Raw genomic sequence first — 23,696 nt, 5'->3', positions numbered from 1 at the left:
GAGACTCTTATCCCGGTTTCCCAGGTAGAAAATGGTTCATTACCTTCCCCATCCCCAGTGAACCTGGGGAGCCCCTAGAAGACCTGGACCATGCCTTGTTTTTCTCTGGATTTCTTTGATTCCCCTGCATGCAGCTTTAGTGCCTTGTGCCACGGAGATGAGCTGGAGATGCCTGGGTGCATGAGAAAGCAGGAGAGGGGAGGCTTCATGGAGCAACCAAGTGGGCAGTGATCAAGGGAGGGCAGACCATCCAGGTTCTGGGCGGTGGGAAGGCACGATCTCAGGCACCTGTGGGCTGCAGTGTGTGCGTCGGGGGCTCGGGCAGTGGCACCCTCCCCTCTGGTTATGGCTGTGCTGCTCCTCTGAAACATGGTACTAAGCGGACGTAACTCAGAGGATTGTACGTTTTTCTGGGGAGTAACTGGCTCCTTGGGAAAGAGGGCCACCTGCTTTAGGCTCTCTGAAAACACGTGGGCATGAGAGCCGTGGTTTTTACCCCTTTGCAAAAGTAGCAGGGCCCTCTGTTCACATGAAAATTTAAACTATGGCCAATAGACGGATAGATAGAAAGATAGACCTAGAGATGATAGCTAAGAATGACTGTGGGCAAGACGTATTCCTTATGGACCTTGATCTCCTCTGTGCCATAAGTGGGTAGAGCTCAACCTGGATTTCTTAAACATTGCCATTTTGGAGTGGATAATTCTTTGCTGTGTGCGGCCATCCTGTGTGTCATAGGATGCTCAATGACATCCCTGGTCTCTATCCCCTAGACACCAGTAGCATCCGCCCAGCCCTCCTCAGCTGTAACAACTAGAAATGTCTTCAGACCCTGTCAGATGTCCCCAGGGGGCCCAAACTATCCTCAGTGGAGAACTACTGAGCTAAGCAGTCTCTGGTTCCTCCTTTTTTTTTTTTTCTATTTCATTCTAAGTGGTCGCACCTATGATGTTTTTAGCACAGCGTCAGGCTCTTCTCCAGTCCTCCACGAATGGAGCCTCTTATTATTGTTAAGCCTGTGCTTCCCTTTAGTGGTCCTTAGAGTTTGGCTATTCCTCGTCTCATTCGGTGGCTGATATTTTTAATGTCCAATTTGGTAGCGTATCTCATCTTGGGGAGCAAAATGGTCGACTTGGCTTTCTCATTCGCGGCCCCCAGGGTAGTGTGGCCATCAGCAATCTGGAGGTTGCCATGGCAGTGGCAGAACATGGTCACTCTGTGCCGTTCTTCCTCCTGCTGCCTGTTCTTCAGTATAGCCTGTCCTGTCCTCACCAATGTGCTGCCTGGAGTTCTGTTCTCTCTTCCTGGTCAAGTAGGCACAGGGCAAAACGGGACTTTCCCCCTCCCCCACCTGCCCCATTCTCCTGTCTTTACCAACCAGAAGCAACAGGATCCAGCATTCATGGGGAGACATCAACCACCGGAACAGACAAAGCCACAATGGAATTATTATAGTCTGTCATATATTAATTACCCAAAAGAAGTTGGTCTTTTGGGAGAAATGAGAAGTATTTGTTTCTGTGTTTTCTTGATCTAGGAGGAGAAGTACCAGTGGAAAAATAACACATGTTGGAAATGAGCGAAATAAATTAAGGATATTAATCTTAATGCCATAATGTGAATGAGCATTCCCCCCCCCCTAGTTTGGAGCTGGTACATTTTTAATGAAAATTAGCAATAATCGCTCATCCTATATTCCTTGTTAAGATTTCAGGTTAGCCTGTGATTAGAGTCTAGCTGCTTTTGCTAACTTGCTGTTGAGATATAGAGCTTTTCTATGACATGCTAGGAAGTGAGTATTTGGGAATACTTCTCTTTGTCCTTGGCATTGGGCCTGGTGCTTAGTAGGTGCTCAGTGAACCTCTGTTGAATTGTTTTACCAGGAGGGATCTTGGCGATCTATACATTTACTCATGCAGTTAGAGGGCCCCTCCTGAGTTCTCAAAATGGGAGTGACCTGGTGCACCCACTGGTATCATACCCTATTCAAGCTATTTGCAACGTTTATTGGAAAAATATTTATTTAAATTCCTTTTTATGTGTGAGGCATATGCTAGGAGTTGGGAAGCCAAACAGACACAGTCTCTGTAGTCTTCGAGCTGACATTCTAGTTGGGAAGACAGACAAGCAACAATAACGAAACCACAACGAAGTAAACAGTTTAATAAAAAAGGGTAAGAAATGCTATGAAGGAAACAGAAATGTTCGAGCTGAGAGCTTCTATCAGAAAAGGCATTCAACACCAGATAACAGAAACCCCTCCAAATAATAGCTTCAATATGTTTCTCTCACACGGAAGAAATCTGGAGGTGAGCGTTTCAGGGTAGCTAGACTGATTCCACGATGTCAGGAGGACACAGACACCCTCTAACTCTGTGCTTTCAGAGGTTCCCTGGAATTCGAATGCAGCTTCCCTACTGAAGGTCATTTCTTAGTCCAAGAGGCCCGCTGGCCTTCCAGTCAGGAAGGAAGAGGAAAAGGGATAGAGGGGGCAAAAGGGCCTGCTTCTTGGCTAAGTCTGTCCCCTCCAACAACTGTCATTTACATGCTAGTGACAAAGGAGTCTGGGACAAGCTGTCTGTTAGCTGGACATGTGGCAAGAATAGAATGAGGGTTTTGTTAGAAAGAAAGAAAGCGATCATTGATTTTAGATAGTCAACTAGTCGAATTTGCAAAAGACTAGGATGAGAAGGAGGGAGCCGTGTGACGAATAGGTGTCCTTTGATGGGAAAGGCTGGGAGGAACCAGTCTGGGGGCTGGGCAGGGGCTCAATTGGGGGCTCGGTAAGTTTGAGGTGGCCGTGCGGTTTCCAGTGGCATCTCCAATGTGTGACACACCCTGAGCTCCAGGCTGACGTATGCAACTACTTCTGTGTGGTACCTGCAGGAATTCTTGGAAGAAGGACTTCCGGTTGGAAGGGAGAGCTTAGAGATTTAAGTCAAAGAGGTATTTGTGTAATATACATCTTTTTAGCGTAGACTGTATTTTATGGAATTTGCAAAAAATAGTGAGGTTTTCTGAACGTCCTTCCTTCCTTCCCTTCTCCCTCCCTCTGTCTCTTCCTTCCTTCCTTCCTTCCTCCCTTCTTCCTTCCTTCCTTCTTTCCCTCCCTACCTCCAGAACTATCTGGTGAGTGCTTACTATAACTAAAGTACTCTTCTAGGTATTGGGGATATATATGAAAAACACAACAGATCCCTGTCCTATGTGAGTCATGCTAGTGGGGTGAGGCAGACAAGAAGTGATGTAAAAACAAGCACACTGTATAGATGATGTGTTACGGAAGATTGAGGAAATGCCATGGGTATCGTCGGAGATTGTTACTGTACTGAATCTCTCCACTGATCGCCTTGCTGACCTCTCACACCAGTCGAATCAGGCATATGTCACTGCCTCCATTGAGCAGATGAGGAAACAGGCTCAGAGAGTTTGGAAAAGCAAGTTCCAATTCTTGCTCAGGTGTCCCCTCCTCCAGGAAGGCTTCCTGTTTCAGGGTCTGCCTCACCCATGAGACCATAAGATCTTCATGGATAGGGACTCCTTACACGGAGTTTGATCGCTGATCTCCTGACCCAGTACCTGGCATTTAGTCAGTGCCCAGGAAATGTCTGGTTGTTGAACACCGCTGGCTCTGTCTCACGTGTCTCACATTTAATTGCCAAACCCAGGGTTTGAATCCATCCAGAACAAGCCCATGTTCTTCCATAGTGTGAGCAGTGATCCCTGGTACATCTGTCTTGTACGTGTAGATTTTGTTTTATTTGTATATTTTTCCATACTGCCCTGGATGATTTTTAAAAAATTTTTAATGTTTACTTATTTTTGAGAGAGAGAGAGAGAGAGAGAGAGATAGTACAAATGAGGAGAGGGACAGAGAGAGAGGGAGACAGAGAATCGGAAGATCGGAAGTAGGGTCCAGGTTGTGAGCTGTCAGCACAGAGCAGAACATGGGGCTCGAACCCATGAACCGTGAGATCATGACCTGAGCCAAAGTTGGATGCTTAACAGACTGAGCCATCCAGGCGCCCCTGCCCTGGATCATTAATAAAGTTTTACTGCATATCCAGATTTTAGATAATGCTGTTTTCTTTAAATATTTTAAGTAATCTCTATACCCAACTTGGGGCTCAAACTTACAACCCCAAGATTAAGAGTCACATGCTCCGCTGATTGAGCAGCCAGACACCCCAATAACCGCATTTTCAAAAGCAGACCCAGTTTGTTTGTTCTTTCCGTCTTCCTTGTTTGCTTGCTTGTTATTTTATTTTTTTCTTTTTCTTAATGTAGTTTTTCACTTCAGGGTAAAGCAGTTCGGGCTCTCTAAGGCAACGCATCCTACACAAAGGGCATTCTCTCTGTGCCCGTGAATTTTCCCTCCTTCCCTTTAGTGAGCCAGCTTCCAGTGATCTGGGCCCCGAGGCCTTGGATGGAGCCCTGAACCCTCTGCTCTTCTCTGAGGAGTTCATGATTAAGTCACTTGATGACTCGCCATGGAAGGCTGTAAAGACATTAATTATTTAAATTAAGTGGGTGTTAAGAGAATCTGAAGTCAGTTTTACTTTGCCTGGAGACATCCGTGAATCGGAGAGTATTAGAGCCGGAAGGGCCCTTAGTCATCCGTGGTTCAGTCTCCCTCATTTCCCAGGAACAGGAAATGGAGTTTCAGAGCAGCCAAGGCATGTGGCCAAGACAAGCTGTTCGTGGCCTCCGCCATCTGACTCCCACTCCATCGCTCTTTCTACTCCGTCATGCTGATGTTTGTGCAGCCCACTGAAAGGGATTCTCACCAAGTGCACGGAAATGTGAATGGACTCAAGAGTAAAGAGATGATTTGTTAAAATGTAACCATGCGTTTCAAATAATAAGAGCAGGATAGTCCGGGCACCTGGTGGCTCAGTCACTTAAGCGTCCGGCTTCGGCTCAGGTCATGATCTCATGGCTTGTGGGTTCAAGCCCCACATCGGGCTCTGTGCTGACAGCTCAGAGCCTGGAGCCTGCTTCAGATTCTGTGTCTCCCTCTCTCTCTGACCCTTCCCTCCTTGCGCTGTTCTCTCTCTATCTTTCAAAAATAAATAAACATTAAAAAAAAGAAGATCATTGTGGCACTCATGGGAAATTTCAGGTAAATAAACTGGAGCCTTCTTCTGATTCTGTGTCTCCTTCTCTCTCTGCCCCCCTCCCACTCGTGCTCTGTGTCTATATGTCTCAGTAATAAATTTAAAAAAAATTAACAAAGACAAGGATTGCCAACCCCCATCCTGGCTTGAAATCCCACATCTACCATTAAATGGTAGAATGCATGAAAAAGGCAAGTACAGTAAAACCTTGGTTTGCAAGCATCATTTGTTCCAGAAACATGCTCGTACTCCAAAGCACTTGGAGATCACAGTGAATTTCCCTGTAAGAAATAATGGAAACTCAGAAGATTCATTCTACAACCCAAAAATATTCATATAAAATGATTATAATACTGTAATATAATACCAAATAATAAAAATACAAAATATAAAGAAAAATAAACAAATTAACTGGCACTTATTTTGAAAACCTTCATGGCTGGTGTGAGGGAGACAAGAGAGAGGAGTGTCACTGTGTAGGACAATTTTCACTATCACTGACGAATGGTGACAACAGTACAGTATTAATAAACTCGTGTCCCCTGCTGTGTTTCATGTAACTGGCAATAAGGCAGCAGAGGAAAGGGTCTGTCTGCAGGCAGCCTGAGCTAGAAGAAAGCAAAGCATTCCTGAGCTCACTCTGTATGGACAAGCACTGGATTGTCCGTAGGTGCCTTGAAGGGACAAAAAATACATTAGTGCCAGGTGTGGGCATCTTCCAGCATTCTGAAAAATCACTGATTTCTGCCAAACACCACGCCCTGAGACCGGGCATCCAAACATGGGAGATGATCACCTACAATCCCACAGAGAGAGAGAGAGACAGACAGAGAGAGACAGAGAGGAGAACCATTGGCTCAGTCATGATCATGTGACATTCAGCATCATGTACTACACTGCGAGACAACGCTCGTGTATCAAGTTAAAATGTATTAGAAATGTTTGCTCGTCTTGCGGAACACTCGCAGAACAACTTACTCGCAATCCAAGGTTTTATTGTATACTGCTCTTTTTTGATTCCTGGAAAAAAAAAAACAAACCATGAGTGATTCTCATAAGGAAGCAGTGTGACGTAGCCAAGAGAGCATAGACTTCGGGGTCAGAAGGCCTGGCTTTGAATCATAGTTGTGCAACCTGCTAGCTTTGTGAGCCTTTGCTAAGAACCTTCTCAGAGCTGTTGGAGAATAAAGTGGGTGTAGGTTCATACTCTTGAAAGATGTGAGAAGGGCTTATCGGGAGGGAGATGACAACTTGGTCTGAATCTCTAGAATGTGAATTATTTCCACCGGGTCTCTGTGGCTGCATTTAGACAGTGATCATGATCCTTTGGAACAGCATTGGTAGACACAGCTCATTAAGAAATTTGCCTCTGGTTAGCCTTAGATGTGAACACATCCTTTTGCTTTCGTTCATAATATTTTACTAATATTCAAGAAGCCGAGGGGTACGTGGGTGGCATAGTTGGTTGAATGTCCGACTTTGGCTCAGATCATGATCTTGCAGTTTGTGAGTTCGAGCCCCACATCGGGCTCTGCACTGACAGCTCAGAGCCTGGAGCCTGCTTCAGATTCTGTGTCTCCCTCTCTGTCCACTCCTCGCTCACTCATTCTCTATCTAACGTTTAATGAATAAACATTAAAAAAAGTTTTTAAATTAGACAATGGTGACAGTTGCCTAACTCTGTAAAATAATACAAAAAATAATTAAATCACACAGTTTAGATGGGTGAATTGTGTGCTCTGTATATTATTATCACAAAGCTATTTATTATAAAGAGGCAGGTTAACATTGTGGTTAATTCTGAGAACTTACTCTATGTTTTGCACTATTCTAAGAGTTTTTATAAATATTTTATTAAATGTCCTAACAGCCCTATGAAGTAGGTGTGCCGTAATCCCCATTTTACAGATGAGGAAATTGAAGCTGACATAGGCTAAGACACTTAGGTGAGATCACGCACCTAATATGCATTGGAACTCAACCCCATGATCATTTGACTCTAAAGCTTGTGCTCTTTCTGTCTCCCTAAACCAAGATAGAGCTTGGTGTTCTTTTTGGTATCAAATACGGCTTCAGTTTTTATTGGTCGTAGAATTTATAATCATTTCTACTACTAAAAGGTCATGGCATAAAACATTGCAATGTCTCTGCCACATTAGCACTCACACACATTACTTGTTCATATCCAGGAAGCTGGGGGTGGGGGTGGGGTGTTCAGCCAGCAGTTTTGTGATTAAAATTTCATGTCAAACATAAGCTGAAGATTGACAAATGCTTCGTGTCTGAGGAATTTAGAATGGGGGAAATACACTAGCTCTTTGCTGTGCTCCTGTTTGGTAGTCCAGAAGCACTTTATTTTATTTATTTATTTTTAATTTTTTTGGTTCTTTCTAAGAGAGAGAGATAGAGCATGAGCAGGAGAGGGGCAGAGAGAGAGAGGGAGACACAGAAGCCAAAGCAGGCACGGGGCTCGAACCAATGAACCTCGAGATCATGACCTGAGCCGAAGGCAGGTCGCTTAACCAACCGAGCCACCCAGGTGCCCCACTACAAACATTTTTATATAAATATATGAAATATATTTATTTTTAACATATTCATCTATTTTATGTTTGGAATATATGTGTACATGTATCCATGTGCATATATATGTTTATACATAAATTCATTTATTTATTATATTTATATTTGGAAGACTAACGTGAGGTAAAGGCCATCTTCCCACATCTTCAGTTGTTCTGAGTTTTTTAAAATTTATTTATTTGTTTGAAACAGAGAACGCATGTGAGTGGGGGAGGGGCAGAGAGAGATTCCCAAGTAGGCTCCACAATGGCAGGGCAGAGCCCTACACGGGGCTCGATCCCAGGAACCGGTGAGACCATGACCTGAGCCAAAACCAAAAGTCAGACACTTAATCGACTGAGCCCCCCAGGCACCCCGTTGTTTCATTCTCAGCAAGTGGGGTTGTGGAGGCATGGCATACCGCAGCAACAGTTCTGGGTACGGGTGCCTGTTGTAGAGCGGCCGAGAGACAGGTGCACTGGCTATGGTGGCAGTCCTCCTGAACTATAGCACTCACTGTGTGCCCAGCAGAAGCTTCCTGATCCCCCACCTCAACAGCAGTGGCTACCATTGGTGGGCCAGTTCGGGGGCTGGTGTTCTGGGTGCCATTCCTGGAGACCCACCCTGGAAGTGTCCACCGCCACCTGTCCCAGCGACATTGGAAGCACCTAATTAATAGCACTGAAATACGCGTGTGCCCAAAACAGCAAGAGTACCTTTGGTTGCCTTCCAGTGAGCGAGCGTTGACTGCTACCAATGGGCAAGACCTCAAGAAAAGGCAGAGATGCAGTGGAGAGAGAAAGTAAATGCACCCCACCCAGTGGGCACTGCCTGCGTAAGGGGCGGAGCGGGAGTATGTCAGATATAGTCGGGGGAGGGGGAGGGGAGGCTGCCCTCTGCCAGAGTGGACAAAGGCACTGGTTTGCTTTCTGGGGACCGATGCAACAAAACGAACCCCAGGGTTGTGCTGTCAGACATCAGAGAGGACGGGGAGTAACTGAACACCACCCTGCGTGCCAAGGCTGGGGGCCTCTCGTGCCATCACAGCCCTCAAAGGGCTCCATTTAAAAAAAAGAAAGATTTCATAGAAACAGAAGGTGGTTGCCAGGGGCTGGGGGATGGAACAATGGGGTGATGCTGGACAAAGGGTACAAATATTCAGGTATAAGAAGAATCAGTTCTGGGGTGCCCAGGGGCTCAGTTGGGTAAGCATCCAGCTCATAACTTTGGTTCAGGTCTTGATCTCATGCTCGTGGATTTGAGTGCTGACAGTGGGGAGACTGCTTGGGATTCTCTCTCTCCTTCTCTCTCTGACTCTCCTGTGCTTGCTCGCTCGCTCGCTCTCTCTCTCTCTCTCTCTCTCTCTCTCTCTCTCTCTCTCAAAATAAATAAGCGTAAAAACAGAAGTGATGAAGATTGAATGTACAGTGTGGTGGCTCTAGTTAATGATACCTATCACATACTTAGAAGTTGCTAAGAGTAGATCTTGAGCACTTTCAGCACACCCACACACAGACACACCCACACACACACACACACACACACACACACAGTTACCTATATAAGTATGGGAGGTGATAGATGTGCTAATTATCTTGATCTTGGAAATCATTGTTCACTTTAATGATATATGATTGTATTTCAGTTTAAAAAAAGTTTTCTATGAGGACTATCTGGAGATCTATGGTTATGGAATCATACTCCAAAGATTAAAGATGTTTTTAGCAGGAAGGATAAGGGTAGAACCGAGGTTGCCTAACAATGAACCATTTTATTGCTTCTAAATGGAAATTTCTGATTAAAGTATATCAATATTAACTCTATTTTATAGGATTCCAGTATTTCTGCCAAGACGGTTCTGTTTCAGTTCATGAATGCTATCTATTTCTAGAAAAAAAATTCTGTTACATGTCATAAATGGGGGAAGTTTCCATAAGAGAAATAAAACAGAACACCCCAAATGAGCAGTACATTTAAAATAAAGTGCTTCAGGGGCGACTGAGTGGCTCAGTCGGTTGAGCGTCCGACTTCAGCTCAGGTCGTGCGTGATCTCGAGGTTCATGGGTTCGAGCCCTGCGTCGGGCTCTGTGCTGACAGCTCAGAGCCTGGAGCCTGCTTCGGATTCTGTGCCTCCTTCTCCCTCTGCCCCTCTCCCACTCACTCTGTCTCACTCTCTCAAAATAAATAAACGTTAAAAAAAGGTATGTAGCTTATTACATTCCCAGGCAGTGTTGTAAGCTTTTAACTTTTAACATGCATTCACTCCGTTATACACTATGAAATAGGTACAGTTGTCACTCCTGCCTTCTATAAGAGGAAACGGAGGCACGAAGAGATTAAGTAATCTACACAGACTGTGTTTTCACCTCCAAGATGTATTTTATTACCCCCTCCACACTCCTAGAATAGCATTTTGCCCCAATGTTTACTGGATTGATTGCAAATAGATGTGTGTGGTTGGTCAACTGTCTTCCCCTCCTGGGGCCTTAGTGTTCTCCTCTGAGAAATGAAGGGCCCGGACTCCATGATGTCCTAGTCTTCTCCAGCTTGTAGACCTGAGGATGCCTTGGATAAGTTGCAAGTAGTTCTCTCCGTATGAGCCAGTCTCTATTCTCACCACTTAATATGCACCAGTTTATTTGTGACTCCCAGCAACTCCATGCGAAACTTAATGGTTGTTATGCATTCCTATTTCACATGTGAGGAAATGGGCGCTCAGAAAGGGGGAGTGAGTGGTCCATGCTCATGCCTCTAGCTAGAAGCTGACCTCAGGGACCCGGTGCTCTTAATCTCTCCGGACGTCTTCATTTATTCAAGGAGAATGACCTCTGACACTGGGTTTTGTCTTCCCCCTTCTCTTCCCTTCCCATATATTCTTTCATCTTCACTTTTTATTGTCATCATCATCCGAAACCACGGCAGGTGCGATTTTATGTCTTTGGATCCTCATCTTTTTTTTTTTTTTTTTTTTTTTTTTTGGTACCGAAGTGAAGAATACTTTTGTTGCCGTTGAACATGTTTGACATGTGTTGACAGCTGGGAGCCTTTTCCTCGCTGGGCTGGTTGTTAATAAACACTAACGAGCTGGTCCTATCTCCCCGAGCAGGGACGGGTACCAAAGGACCTAGTTCTAACAGCTGCCAAGAGAATAAAAACTAGAAAACATTGTGGTTTCCACACCATACTGTTCCATTTCTTCCTTGTGTTTAGTATCTAATAGTCTTCTTTTTATGAAACCCATTTATTTTTGTAATAGAATGTCCTTACTTTATAAAAGACCAGTGTGTGTCATGGTCGTCTTAGAGATTCATGTTTATATGCATGGAATGAGATCTGAAAATATATCCTCAAAGGCCTTCACCATGGCTATATGTAGATAGCATAGTTACGATGTTGTTTATTCTATTTTCTTACACGTATATTCTCATCTTTCTTTCTGTCATGAGTTTGTGTGACTTTTGTAAGAACAGAAGAATGATAAAAACAAAATATTGCCTGTGGTCTGAATTGGGAAGTTCTTAAAGCCGATCTATCCTGTGTCTTTTCTCTGTGTCCTGTCTCTGAATCTGTCAGATATGACACTTTTCTGTGTCAGCCACCCAGGCAGAGCATGAGTTATGAGGCATCAGGGCCTGCGAAAGCCCAACTAGAGCATTTCCTAGACTGTCCATAGCTTAGAACTTCCAGTGTCCAGAACTCTGTTGGTCTGTGACTGGTTGACTTCCAGAGTTCATTTTTATGCACAGTTTTATGTGTCTGATTTGATGTGGAAACAAAACCGTACCTTTCTCAGATCTGTAACTCACAAGTCATCATCTCATTTTGTCTTCACAGGCTTCTAGACGGTTAGGACAGGGATTGGTATTGAATTTTATAGATATGAAAACCGATGCCACTGCGTCACAGTGTTTTCATGAGTTAAATGAGATAATACTAGATGTTCAACAAAATGATAGATAGCTATTGCTGTGGCTGCCCCTCCTCCTCTGCGTTTTCATTACCTTTGTCCTTATCTTTCTCTTCTTCCCTCCTCCCCTTCCTCCTCCTCCTTCTATTCAGTATCTTTGTGGAGGTTGATATTTTATATATTTTGTGATACCAAATATCTGCTCCTGAGTGACCATCCTAATTTCTGTGTGCTAGAACCCCCAGAAGAAGAGAGATGTCATCACAGGCACAAAATCATCCCCCTTGCCCCTCCTTCCTTTTCTTTCCTCCCTCCGCCTTCCTCTTTCCATCTTGCATTGTTTCGTTAATGCTATAAATGTTTATTTTAAACTCTCCTTTCTGGGATTCGCTGGAGATTCGGACGTAGACCCAGCAGATGGCCCGAGAGGCTGGCTTTCATAAGCTGCCCCTTCTCTTTTCCGCAGTGAAGGATAAATATTTCACCATCAGCATATTTTACCGATAGCCTACGGGTTTCTGATTACTTTCCATCTGTGGGGCCTAGTTTATTTTGTTGCCTTGGCTTTTTATGAGGTTGCTTGTATGTAATGTATTCATGACAAATAACCAATTGCTTTTATTTCAGCGAGACTCAGAGGAGCAAGTTACAATAGGCTTTCCCGCCACAACTTTAATTTTATTTAGTTTTTAAAGTTTATTTATTGATTTTGAGAGAGAGAGAGGAGAGTCAGGAGAGGCAGAGAGAGAGAGGGAGAGAGAGAATCCCAAGCAGGCTCCGTGCTGTCAGTGCAGAGCCTGATACGGGGCTCGATCTCCTGAACTGCAAGATTGTGCCCTGAGCCAAAATCAAGAGGCAAGAAGAGCCGAATGCTTACCCGGCAGTCACCCAGGTGCCCCCACAGCTATAATTTTAGATATTTTAAAATACCATCTCTCAGCACATAGGGATCCCGCTGCCTCTTACGCGAGTGCCTAGCGTGGACCTCCATAGAGTAACCTGTGTCGTACATGTCAATATGCCTGTCCACACCCCTCCTCCCAGCTGTACGGTGTGCTCCGCTCCTCAGGGGCAAGACTAGGTCTTAACCACTTTCATATCCCCAGGGTCTGATACATAATAAAGGTCAAATAACAATGAAATGCTAACATGGCCTCTGTACAAAGGATAATTTACAAGCTTCTGAAGCCTTCTGGAACTATCCCAAGGCTTGAGTTCTGCATCTTCTCAGTGGGCACAATGGTAATTTTACTGAGTAGCTCTCAGAGACGGTTGCTGCTTGTGTTTGTTTCTTCTTGGTCTCTGTGGTCTCCTTCCTGTCCTTCAGGACAGGGCCTGCGGTAGCACATCCAGCCTCCTTCACCCTTGGCAATGAAGAATTTACAATCAGTTTGGAAATCGAAGGCCCATTTTAACTCTGTATAATAGCTTTCACATATCGTCATTGGTCCATTTGGGACCTAACTAGATCTTAGGAGTTGTGTCTTTGTTCACATATTCTCTGAATCTAGCCTAGTAAAGTGGTTCATTCAAATATTTAGATCAGCTACCAGAAACAATAATGAGGATTAATATCTTGGAGGCTCAAATCAATTATCTCGTGCTTTCATTCCATCCGGGAAGGCTGGTTTTCCATCCGGCCCCAAAAGTTTGTAAGTGCGAGGGCCATAAGACTGTAGTCAGTAGGAAATTACGAAAGCCTGGACTCGTATACACAAAGCCTAGCCTTTCTTTTAGAAGTTTGTCTCATTGGGGGCACCTGGGTGGCCCAGTCTGTTAAGTGTCTGACTCTTGATTTCAGCCCAGGTCCTGGTCTCCCAGCGTCGGGCTCCGTGCTGACAGCATGGAGTCTGCTTGGGATTCTGTCTCCCTCTCTCTCTCTGCCCCTCCCCTACTGCGCTTTTTTTCTCTCTCTCAAAATAACTAAATAAACTGAAAGGAAAAGAAGTACATGGTACTGAGTTTGAGCACGTTGATGGCGAAGGTGCTGGGAGCAGTCCTACTGGAGTTCGAATACCACGTGTGTGGCGGACAAGCTGGGTGGCCATGGATAAGTCCTTGAACTTCTCAGTAGAGTCACCCGGCAGATGAGGGGGAATCGATCTTGGGGGCCTCTATGGAGTCGCCAGGGTAGCTTTAGGGCGCCTCTGGGTATGGAATGTGCTCCGGCAGCTGGAAGGCGCAGTCACGTCCTGGGAGGGAGGGATTTGTCGTGAAGTTGCTCAGTCACAGATCTTACATTAGGGGGTGCGAGTTTGCTTTAGCTCCAGTTAATGCACATGCAGGCGACTCCTGGAATCCTGCTGTTGCCCACACAAGTCAACAGAGTTCTTCCGCTCAACGTCTATGAAGCATGCCTTCTTTTCTTTACACAACGGAAACTAAGAAATGTTGATTGTGAAGAATGGAGTGAAAATCACATGGTCGCACAGCGGCAGCACCTACTACTTAAAGGACTTTTACAGTTTGCAGGAAACTTGCAGTGAAACCCGATGAATTATTGGCACAGCAAAAAGTCTTTTTTATAATGGAAAGAATCATCTTCGAATCTATCTTTTCTAGAAATTTAGATTCTTTCATAAAGTGTTCTTCTCAGACCTGCAAGCCTGTAATGTATTCTAAAATATTGGCATGTAAAATCTTGTGCTCTAATATATTCTAAAAAGTAATGATGTGATTTAAATATTTAGTAAATACACAGCAAATATTTAGTTATTTTGAGAGTGATTGCTCTTGTTTACTGAGTGCTAGCTCTGGGCCCCACGCTGTGCTAACTGCTTTAGGTGCTTGATCTTACTGGATACTCGCTATTTGAGAGATGTCCTGAAGGTGGGACAGAGTAGATGACATTGTGTAGAGTTTGGAGCCTGAGCCATAAAGCTGGAAGGGACCAGAGGGTTCAGAGGAGGACTCTGTAGTCCAGAGAGGGAGAGCACTTTTCTGTGAGTCACTCAGTAAGTTAGTGGAAAGGCTGGGACGAGGCCGCAGGCTTCTCAGTTTCCAGCCCGGTGCCTGTTGTCCTCACTGGCCTGTTTCTGCCGCACACAGCGCCACATCATCAGTGCATGCCATATAGTGGCCGTTGCCGGTTAAGGAATGAATGAATCATCAATATGGTTTAGTTTTTTTAAAGTGTCTGGCAGCCCTGAGTCCAATGCCTTGTGTACATGAGACCTGTTTAGTCTGGCCAGATAGGGAATCCTACTGAAAAACTATGTTGAGGGGCACCTGGGTGGCTCAGTCGGTTAAGCATCCAGCTTCGGCTCAGGTCATGATTTCACAGTCCGTGAGTTTGAGCCCCGTGTCGGGCTCTGTGCTGACGGCTCGGAGCCTGGAGCCTGCTTCAGATTCTGTGTCTCCCTCTCTCTGCCCCTTCCCCACTTGTGTCTCTCCCTCTCAAAAATAAATAAACATTAAAAAATGTTTTAGGGGTGTCTGGGTGGCTCAGTCGATTAAGCATCTGACTTCGGCTCAGGTCATGATCTCACGATCTGTGGGTTCAAGTCCCATGTCAGGCTCTGTGCTGACAGCTAGGAGCCTGGAGCCTGCTTCAGATTCTGTACCTCCTGCTCTCTCTTCCCCTCCCCTGCTTGTGCCCTGTCTGTCTCTCTCTTTCAAAAACAAATAAACATTAAAAAATTTTTTAAAAACCCAATGTTGATATTAATAATGGTCTTCATGAATTGCAGTAAAGACTCTGAGAGTTTAACATAGAAAAAGTTGAAAGAAATAGAAAACCATACAGGACACAGTAGCACCCTCAATATCATTCAAACCTGAAACACACGGCCATGTCTGTGTCACACTAAACCTTTATTTACCAAACAGGTGGCAGGCTGGATTTGGTTTATGGGCTGTAAATGTGCCGACCTCTGAATGAAACGATCCCAGACTCATGTGCGTTGGTGTGTTTGTGAGTGATCTCAAGTGTGTGTTCTCCTTTTGTAAGGCAGGCAGGAAATGGCCAACCTCAGATTAGGGTTGAGCAGCCCAGTGGTGCCCAGTGTCCCTGGTTACCCCTGGGACCCTACTTCTCGGAGGGTATTCCTTACCGATAGACGGCCTATTAAGTTTCACTGTTCTTTTTGGAAACACAGCTTAAGAAGTATTTTGAGCAGTGAAGTCACAGTGGCTAGTGTGTATCTCAAGTGTAATGTCAGGAAGCCGTAGTCTTGGCCTCACCAAATATCAGGCCCTATGAACTGCTCCGCAGAGCCCAACCCCCTGTCCCCCACATTGTTCTACCTGTTGTTCCTGTTTAGTCAGGTATTTCTTTTTTTTAATGTTTATTAGTTTTTGAGAGAGACAGACAGACTGTGAGCAGGGGAGGGGCAGAGAGAGACACACACAGTATCTGAAACAGGCTCCAGGCTCTGAGCTGTCAGCACAGAGCCTGATATGGGGCTTGAACCCACAAACCGCAAGATCATGACCTGCACCGAAGTCAGATGCTTAACCACCCAGGCGCCCCAGTCAGGTATTTCTGGATAATGGTAATGATGATTGATCATCGTGGTTGATATTTATTGAGGACCTTTTGTGTGTCAGCCAGTTGATCAGATGTTATTAATACATGTTTTTCCCCAAGCTCTCATTTACTCATTTCTTTCTTGAAAAGCCTGCCTTTGGGAACGTGGGCCCTTGGCCAGACCTTGAGTTGTGGCCTTTGTGCTTAGTACCTCTTCTTCCTCCTTTGTAAGCCCTGTACCCACTGGCGGCCAGCGCCTGCTTCACCTTCCCTCTGGGTCCCGTGTCTGGAATATTCCTTTCCATCACAGACCTCAAGGAAGGTCCTCAGAAACTCCTGATGTTAATAACATTTTTGTCATTGGATTCTTACAACATGATGAGGTAGATGCTATCATTTCTTCCATGTATTGGGAAAATCGATGCTCAAAGAGGTTGAGTGACCTGCCCAAGGTTTAACAGCAAGTCAGTGGGTGAGGCAGACTGCAAGCCCAGGTAGGTGATGGTAAAGTCTACAGTTCCATCTCCTTCTCCGATTCCCGAGGGCACAGTGGGCCTGCCTTTCAAAGTCGACATAATATTTATCTCCCCCTGAATGTGGCTCTGAGAATAGTTTCTCACTTCTCCCATGTCCCATGTCCTTGACTCTTCCCGCTTGGACTGCCACAGTGGCTCCCACCTGGCCTCAGCTCCATTGAGGTAGAATTCATGTTCCATGCAAGTTACCTGTCGTCAGCTTCAGAACAAGGTTCATTCCTGTCGTATTATCAGTGCATCATCGTTTTTATGGCTGGATAACATTCCACTGTACAGATGCATAGACCGTATTGTTTATCCTTCCATCCATTGACAGACATTTGGGTCATTTCCACCTTTCAGATATCATGAACTAATGGGCTTGTTAAATGTATTCTGCACAGCACTCTCTGGTTAATTTTCCTAAAGTGCAGCTCTGGTCCTGTCACCTCTCTGGTTCGAAGTCATCACTGATTGCCTGTACCGTCTTGCACGTTATTTAAACTCCGGACTTTGGATATTATTGTGGGGAAGTGTGGCACAGGCAGGTTCTTGTGCCAAGGGAAGGATGGCGAGGGACGTGTGCTGTCGTGTGAGTGGAGCCATTCCATGATGGAGCACGCACCGGGAGCTCCCCTGTCTCTTCCTCACAGAAGGCTGTCACCTCTGTGAGTGCACACCTGGTCCCCAGCATGTGGGAGTTCTCCTTGGGAGGACGATGCGTCCCCTCCGTGTTTATTTGCTTTTGCTGGACTGGGAAGCCCTTGAGGTCAGGGATCAAGTGTAGATTGCAAGTATAATAATACCACTTACCCTTTGTTCGAGGAACTATGATGCACTAGGCCGTCTATCAGGTCCTTTTATTGGTTAACGAGGCAGGTCATTAGGGTACGTGCTGTTATTCCAATTTCATCAATGAGGAAGCAGACTCTGAGAATCTTAAGTAACTTGTGTATGGTGCACTTGGTAGGCAATGATAGGACGCCGGTACCTCTGACTCCAAACTTGGTCATTCCATAATGCTGTGCTGAGAAGGGCGTCTTTTCCTCTCCCTGCTCCTGCTCCTCGACCTCCACCCCCTCCTCCGCCTCCTCCATCATCCTGCATCACTCCCATTTTGTGGATGAGGAAATTAAGGCTCAGACAAGTTAGGTGCCTTCTCCAGAGTCACATTCCTAGTAAATGATGAAGCAGGGACTTTAAAATTAGAACTTCTGTCTCTAAGCACATTTCTTCTCTCCCTGACTGTACCGTGGTATCAGTGTGTGGTGGAGTCTCAGCAAGCTGTTTGATGGTGATAATTATCATGTTATAAAACAGTGGGGAGGAGAAGATACGCATACGTAAACAAGTAGGGGAGCTATAAGATACTATATAGTGGTGAGGACTAGAAAGGCCATAGAAATTTTAGAAGAGTTAGGAGGCTTTGTGGCTGATGACAGTAGACCTTGAGGGAGGTGTGCGTTTAGTGAGGCAGAGAGAAGAGAGGGAGCGGGGGGAAGAGATTGACATCTGCCTGTGGGGCCATTCTCCCAGGCCAGCCCTCCACACTGACCCAAATTCTATAACAGTCTGGGCACTGGCCTTACCACCATTGGGACAGCTGTTAAGAAAGAAACAAATAGTTGCGTAACATGGAGGTGGACCTGTGGCTCTGTAATATGCTTCTGTTTCTCCAAGGGCAGGCCAAGGACATTGCCCATTTGGATGATGTCTGTCAGAATTACTTGAAGTTCTATTTTCAAGAAATTCATTACGGCGAATGTGTCGACACCCTACTCGGTGGCTGTAATTTGTGGGAGAGGTTCCTGAAAACAGCCAGCTCGGCCACAGAGTGTGAGTCATGCGCAGAAACAGTCATGGCAGTGCTCATGGCTGTAACAAGTCGGCCCTCTCACTGAGGGCAGTGGCCCCAAGCCAAGGCCATGGCCTGTGTGAGGTCTTCCTCTTGTTTTTGGTTCTGTGTTGTGAAATAATGGAAGCAGGCAGCATGAGCCTGAACTGTTGAATCGATCCAAGTTCAAAACAGGCCAGTGTGACAAGAAGGCATAGATAGCCTTATAGAACACTTTGGCTGTTTGCTCCCAAGAAGTCCCCGTGGGGGGTGCGCAAGGAGGGAAAGCGGCCCATGACGGATGCCTGGCCTCTAGGAGGGGAGCCTGGGCTGGGTTGGAAGCCTCCCATTGCTTTTGGCTCAGGTTTGCATTTCTCTGCCTCAGAACAATCCAGTTGTAAACTCTACTCCATTTGAAGAATCTGTCCTTTTTTAGGTATGTAACTTGAATCATCCAGAGTATTGCTTTTTCCTCGTCTTCAGCCTCCGTTCTGTACTGTAGTGCCACAGACTTGTGTCAGGGACATATCTCGTGGTCTGCTTAGATATAAACCAATGCAAAAGTCTGCATTAAATTTCACTTACTATGCTTTTCAAGGGAATAGATTGAGGCCTTAATGTATTTGTTTTTCCACTGCAGAAGTATTTTGTATTTATGCTGACGATTTTATACTTCCTCTCATCCTGTTTTTTATTCCCCAAGTATAATAGCGCTGTCAGTTCTTTTGAAAGGCAGAGTAATACCCAATCCATTGAATATTCTTTTTCACAACTGTGAACCTGTTTCTCACCTCAAAATATGATACCACGTCTGAATAAAACCCAGACATAATAGCACATGTTCCAAACAAATGCTGTCGTTGGAATAGCGGTAAAATAAATCGCTCCGGTCTGTAGGTAATTGCAGCAGACCATTCAATAGCTTTTGGCTTCTGGGATGATTAAAAAGTACATTTATTGATCTCGAACCCAAGCACTATATTAATAATCTCTGGAGGCGCAGAGGATTATTGGCTTCTTGTCAGAATGGCTTTGAGGAGAAGGTGGTTCTTCTCAGCATGGGTCAGAGTTGGGTCTCTGGGTCTGTTGCATTTCTCATTTAGCAGCGCATCTTCCCCAGTCTTGGTGGACTTGGTCCATTCGAAGGGACCTGAGTCCTGTTCAGGGACTGGACAAAGGCCAAACTTCTCAGCTTTGCAAAAGATTGTTCCTCGTGCTCTGTCTTTGGTTTGTGTCTTCCTCAGAAGCCAAGTCATAGCAGCGACCTCTTCCTTCCGGCTCGTGGCATTGTGGGAAAAGAGCAGGGGGTGACCAGTAATGTGTCTCTCCCACTTGACCCGGGGAAGGTGGTCCCCACAGAAAGCCAGTGAGGCCTCTTTTCCTTTTGGCACACGACAGATCACATCCCCATGCTGAGGAATTGGGAAGCTCCCTGCCTCTTTGACTCGTGGATGGAGCCTACTTATTGTAGGTATTCATACGTTTCAAAGAGGGGGAAAACCCTCCCCTTCCTCTTGCTGAAGCTCCAGGCTTCTAGATGGTCAGACGCCTTCCCGGCATCGGCCACCTTTTTTGGGTTTGGTCTACTGATCAGGTTCCTAGTGTTGTTTACCGTCAGTGCCGCCTGGGGCCTCTCACTCTTGTTCTTACGTGCCTGCTGTCCCCTCCCCTCCCACTTCCTTCTCCTTTCCTTGCCTTCCTCTCTCCCTCCTGTCTTCGCTCCCTTCTTCCGTCTCCATTCCTGTCACTGCTAGGCACTAACTAGGGTGTCCTTGCTGAGGTACCTCCTTCAGAGCTTCTCACCTCCTTCGTCTTCTGCTTGCGGGCCCTTGGGACATGGTCTGTTTGTTGACCATGGTACTGTGATCCAAGCTGGGGCCATCTGCTCCGCAGTTGTTTTGCCTTTCTGCTTGTTGCTGTGTTTGTGTGTGTGAGTGAGTGTGAGTGTTTGGTTTCCTCAATAAGGGGTGGGATGACCCACCTGGCTCTTGGATTCTGGGAATACGGATGGACCCAGCGCCCACTCGCACGCGCCTCTCGTCGCTGCCGGTACTTGGTGTTAGGGTTCTGGGCTCGTTAGGCCTATGCCTCTAGGAGTGAGCTGTAATTTTTATGACCAGAGGTCTTCTAATATAGCTGTTTTCACACATTTTTTGTTTTTTGCTCTGTAGCCTTGTAAATGGGATTTTTTTTTTTAATTCTCACTGAAATCTTCAGCAAAGCTCAGTATATTCAACAGGTCACGGTGGGACAAATTCAGCACTTCTCGTCCTCCTCCCCCACCCCAGGGACCCATCAAGGCATTGGGCAGCAGAGTGTTATCCGTCTTTGGGGCAGAGTTTCATATCCTCCCTGGCTGGTCCCCTTCGCTTTCAATCCATAGGCGAGACCCAGAGAGAAGGTACAGAAGGGCGTGAGGGCAGAGAGTTGAAGTGTCATCTAGGCGCCCAGCCATTGGTCCTGAATGAACCATCAAAACGGTAACCCTTGACTCTCCATTTGTATCTGCATTCTGGCAGCTGCGTGGCCAGGCGTGGGGCGTAGGATGTATAGGTAACAGTCTTTCTGAGACACAACAGGTTCCCTCCGCCACCGTCCCTCACAGCCACAGCCCAAGACGGAACCAGCCACAGATAGAAACGTGATCAGTTATCATGCCTTTGCTAGAAGATTAGTTAAGTGAGTAAGATTTGTTCCTATCTTATGAGGGTATTATTTCCTATTTTTTATTCTAGGAAGAGAGGCTGGGTCAGTGAGACCTAAGAAATTAATAATCACTTGATACATTTGGTTATGTTAATTTAAGGCTAGGGCTAGGACGGGCTGTGCTCATGGGCAGAGTGGCCAGAGGTGGCAGGACAGGGAGCCGAGATGAAACCACGAGTGGTAGCCGTGGGCATCACAAAGAGAGTGCCTCCACCGTCTATACTAATGGGTGCAGACCGGGGCTGTCAGCAAAGGGGCTCTGGCGCAAAGGCTGCTCGTAGAGGGGTGGCCTCTTTTTTTAAATATATTTTTGAAAATTTAATCTTTTTTAAAATGTTTATTTTTGAGAGAGAGATAGAAAGAGAGAGAGAGAAAGACAACGAGCAAGCAGGGGAGGGGCAGAGAGAGAGAGAGAGAGAGGGAGACACAGAATCTGAAGCAGGCTCCAGGCTCTGAGCTGTCAGCACAGAATCCAACTCGGGGCTCGAACTCATGAGCTGTGAGATCATGACCTGAGCCGAAGTCAGACGCCCAACCAACTGAGCCACCCAGGCGCCCCCAGGGGTGGCCTCTTTGCCAGGGAGGCGGGGGGCGGCTCTGTGCTCTGTTCAGCCTCCTCTCTTGCCTTTCCCTCTGATCTGCTGGTTGCAGTTGCAGTGACCTTCCTGCGACAGCCCTCACCTGGCCGTCCCCACCGTCACTGCACTTTCTCAGGCCCTCCACTCCCTCACCTAGATGACCAGGAGGGCACAGCACTCATCTTTGTGCCTCCAAACTTTTACTTTGTTTCTTAACGTTTATAGTGAAATGTGTGTATAGAAGAGTGCCCTTACCGTATGCATGAAGAATAAAAACAAAAACAATTGTAGTTAAGAAAGGAAATGGACCCCCCCACGTGTCTCCCCTGCAGCCTGGGAAATAGAACAATGCTGTCTGTACTTGAGGAGCCTGTAGCCGACAGCCTTGCTACATTTGTTTAATACAAGTCTAATCAGTTATAAGATTCGTTGATATAATCAAAGCATTTGCCAATGATGCCAGTTTTATTTCTTCCTTTCCAGTCCTTCCGTAATTTTTTCCATCGCTTTGCTTCACTGCACCAGTTAAGACCTGTGGTACAATCTTGAATCAAAGTGACACCACCCAGGATTATACCCTGGACATTCTTCTTTTGTTCCTGATTTTAAAGGGAATTATTAACAATAGTTTCCCATTGAGTTATCATGCTTTCCCGAACCATTTGTACGGATAGCTTGTGTCAGGTTGGGAGAACTTTCCACCTTGTTCCTTACGAGTTCCTTCTGAGCAACCTAGTCCCTTACTAGGTCTACTTACCACTGATAGTAGGCTAATAGATTTTATTGTCGATGGACGTTGATTTTTACCAAATACATTCTCTGTATCCTTTGGGATGTTCTTTATAGTGTAGTTTTTTCTTCTTCCTTGAATCCATTGAAGCAATGCAGTTTCTTACACTCACAGAATTTTTAATTTAAAGAAATTCTTGGAATTAACCCAATTTTGGTCATGATTTATCTTCTGTTTTAGACATTGCTAGAGATCATCTGCCGATATCTTGTTTAGCCTTTTTACATCCTAATTTTCACAAGTTAGGTTAGTATGACTTTTTTTCTTTCTCTATTATTCTTGTCTATTTTTGGTGCCAAGGTGAAAATAGCCTCTTAAAATGAGTTGAGAAATATTCCTTTATTCTGTTCTCTGGACGTGTTTGTATAAGATTGGAGTGATCCATTTCTTGAATATTTAGTAGACCTTCTTTGCAAAAAACCCCCTTGGGTCTGGCATTTGTTTAATACGATGCTTTAAATTTTTAAAATGGTTATAAGGCCATTCTTGAATCAATTTAAAAATTTATAGTTCTCTAATAATTTGGATATTTCATTGAAATTGCTAAATTTTTGGGTGTAAAGTTGCTCATAACATTATCTGACCTTTTTTCCTCTGCTGCACTTACAGTTTCACGCTTAGTATTGTTTATTTGCCCCTCTTCTTTCAGCACTACTTTTTATTTCAAAGTCCACATCATCTAGCTCTCCTTTAAAAATATTATTTTCAGGGTTCCTGGGTGGCACAGTTAATTCAGCTCTTGATCTCAGCTCAGGTTATGATCTCATAGTTCGTGAGTTCCAGCCCTTCATTGTCGGGTCTGTGCTGACAGCATGGAGCCTGCTTGGGATTCTTTCTCTCTACCTCTCCCCCACTAGCGCGCTCTCTCTCTCTCGCTCTCTCTCAGAATGAATAAACATGACAAAAAATTAAAAAATTTATTTTTGTATTCATTACTTTGAGTTCCGCCACACTGGATTACTGCAGTTCTCCTGATGGATTTGTAATTTCCTTCACTTATGGTCTCCCCACCTTTTCGACCACCATCCTCTCCATGGTCATCCTTTGTACTACTTGTTTCTCGAGGCTCATCTCCCGATTCCACCTGTTGTATGGCGCTTTCTCCTAGTTTCCCTCAAACAGAATCGCTTTCTCCTTCTGTGTTCTCATCGCATATTCCCCTGACTTTTCTGTAGCAAGTCGCATGTTCTGTTTTAGCTTTACCGAGTTGCATCCATGT

General features: G+C 45.3%; 1 protein-coding gene across 2 annotated transcripts in view; it reads left to right on the top strand.

Moving 5' to 3' along the window:
- The window catches only part of FGF13 (fibroblast growth factor 13), a 476,958-nt gene that overhangs the window by 71,417 nt on the left and 381,845 nt on the right, over positions 1-23,696 (top strand). The gene's annotated exons all lie outside the window — the stretch shown is intronic.

Source organism: Suricata suricatta, chromosome X (genome assembly GCF_006229205.1).
Source record: "Suricata suricatta isolate VVHF042 chromosome X, meerkat_22Aug2017_6uvM2_HiC, whole genome shotgun sequence".
NCBI classification, from domain to species: Eukaryota; Metazoa; Chordata; class Mammalia; order Carnivora; family Herpestidae; genus Suricata; species Suricata suricatta.
Note: the sequence above shows the minus strand (reverse complement) of the source record. Positions and strands in the feature narration are given on the sequence as shown.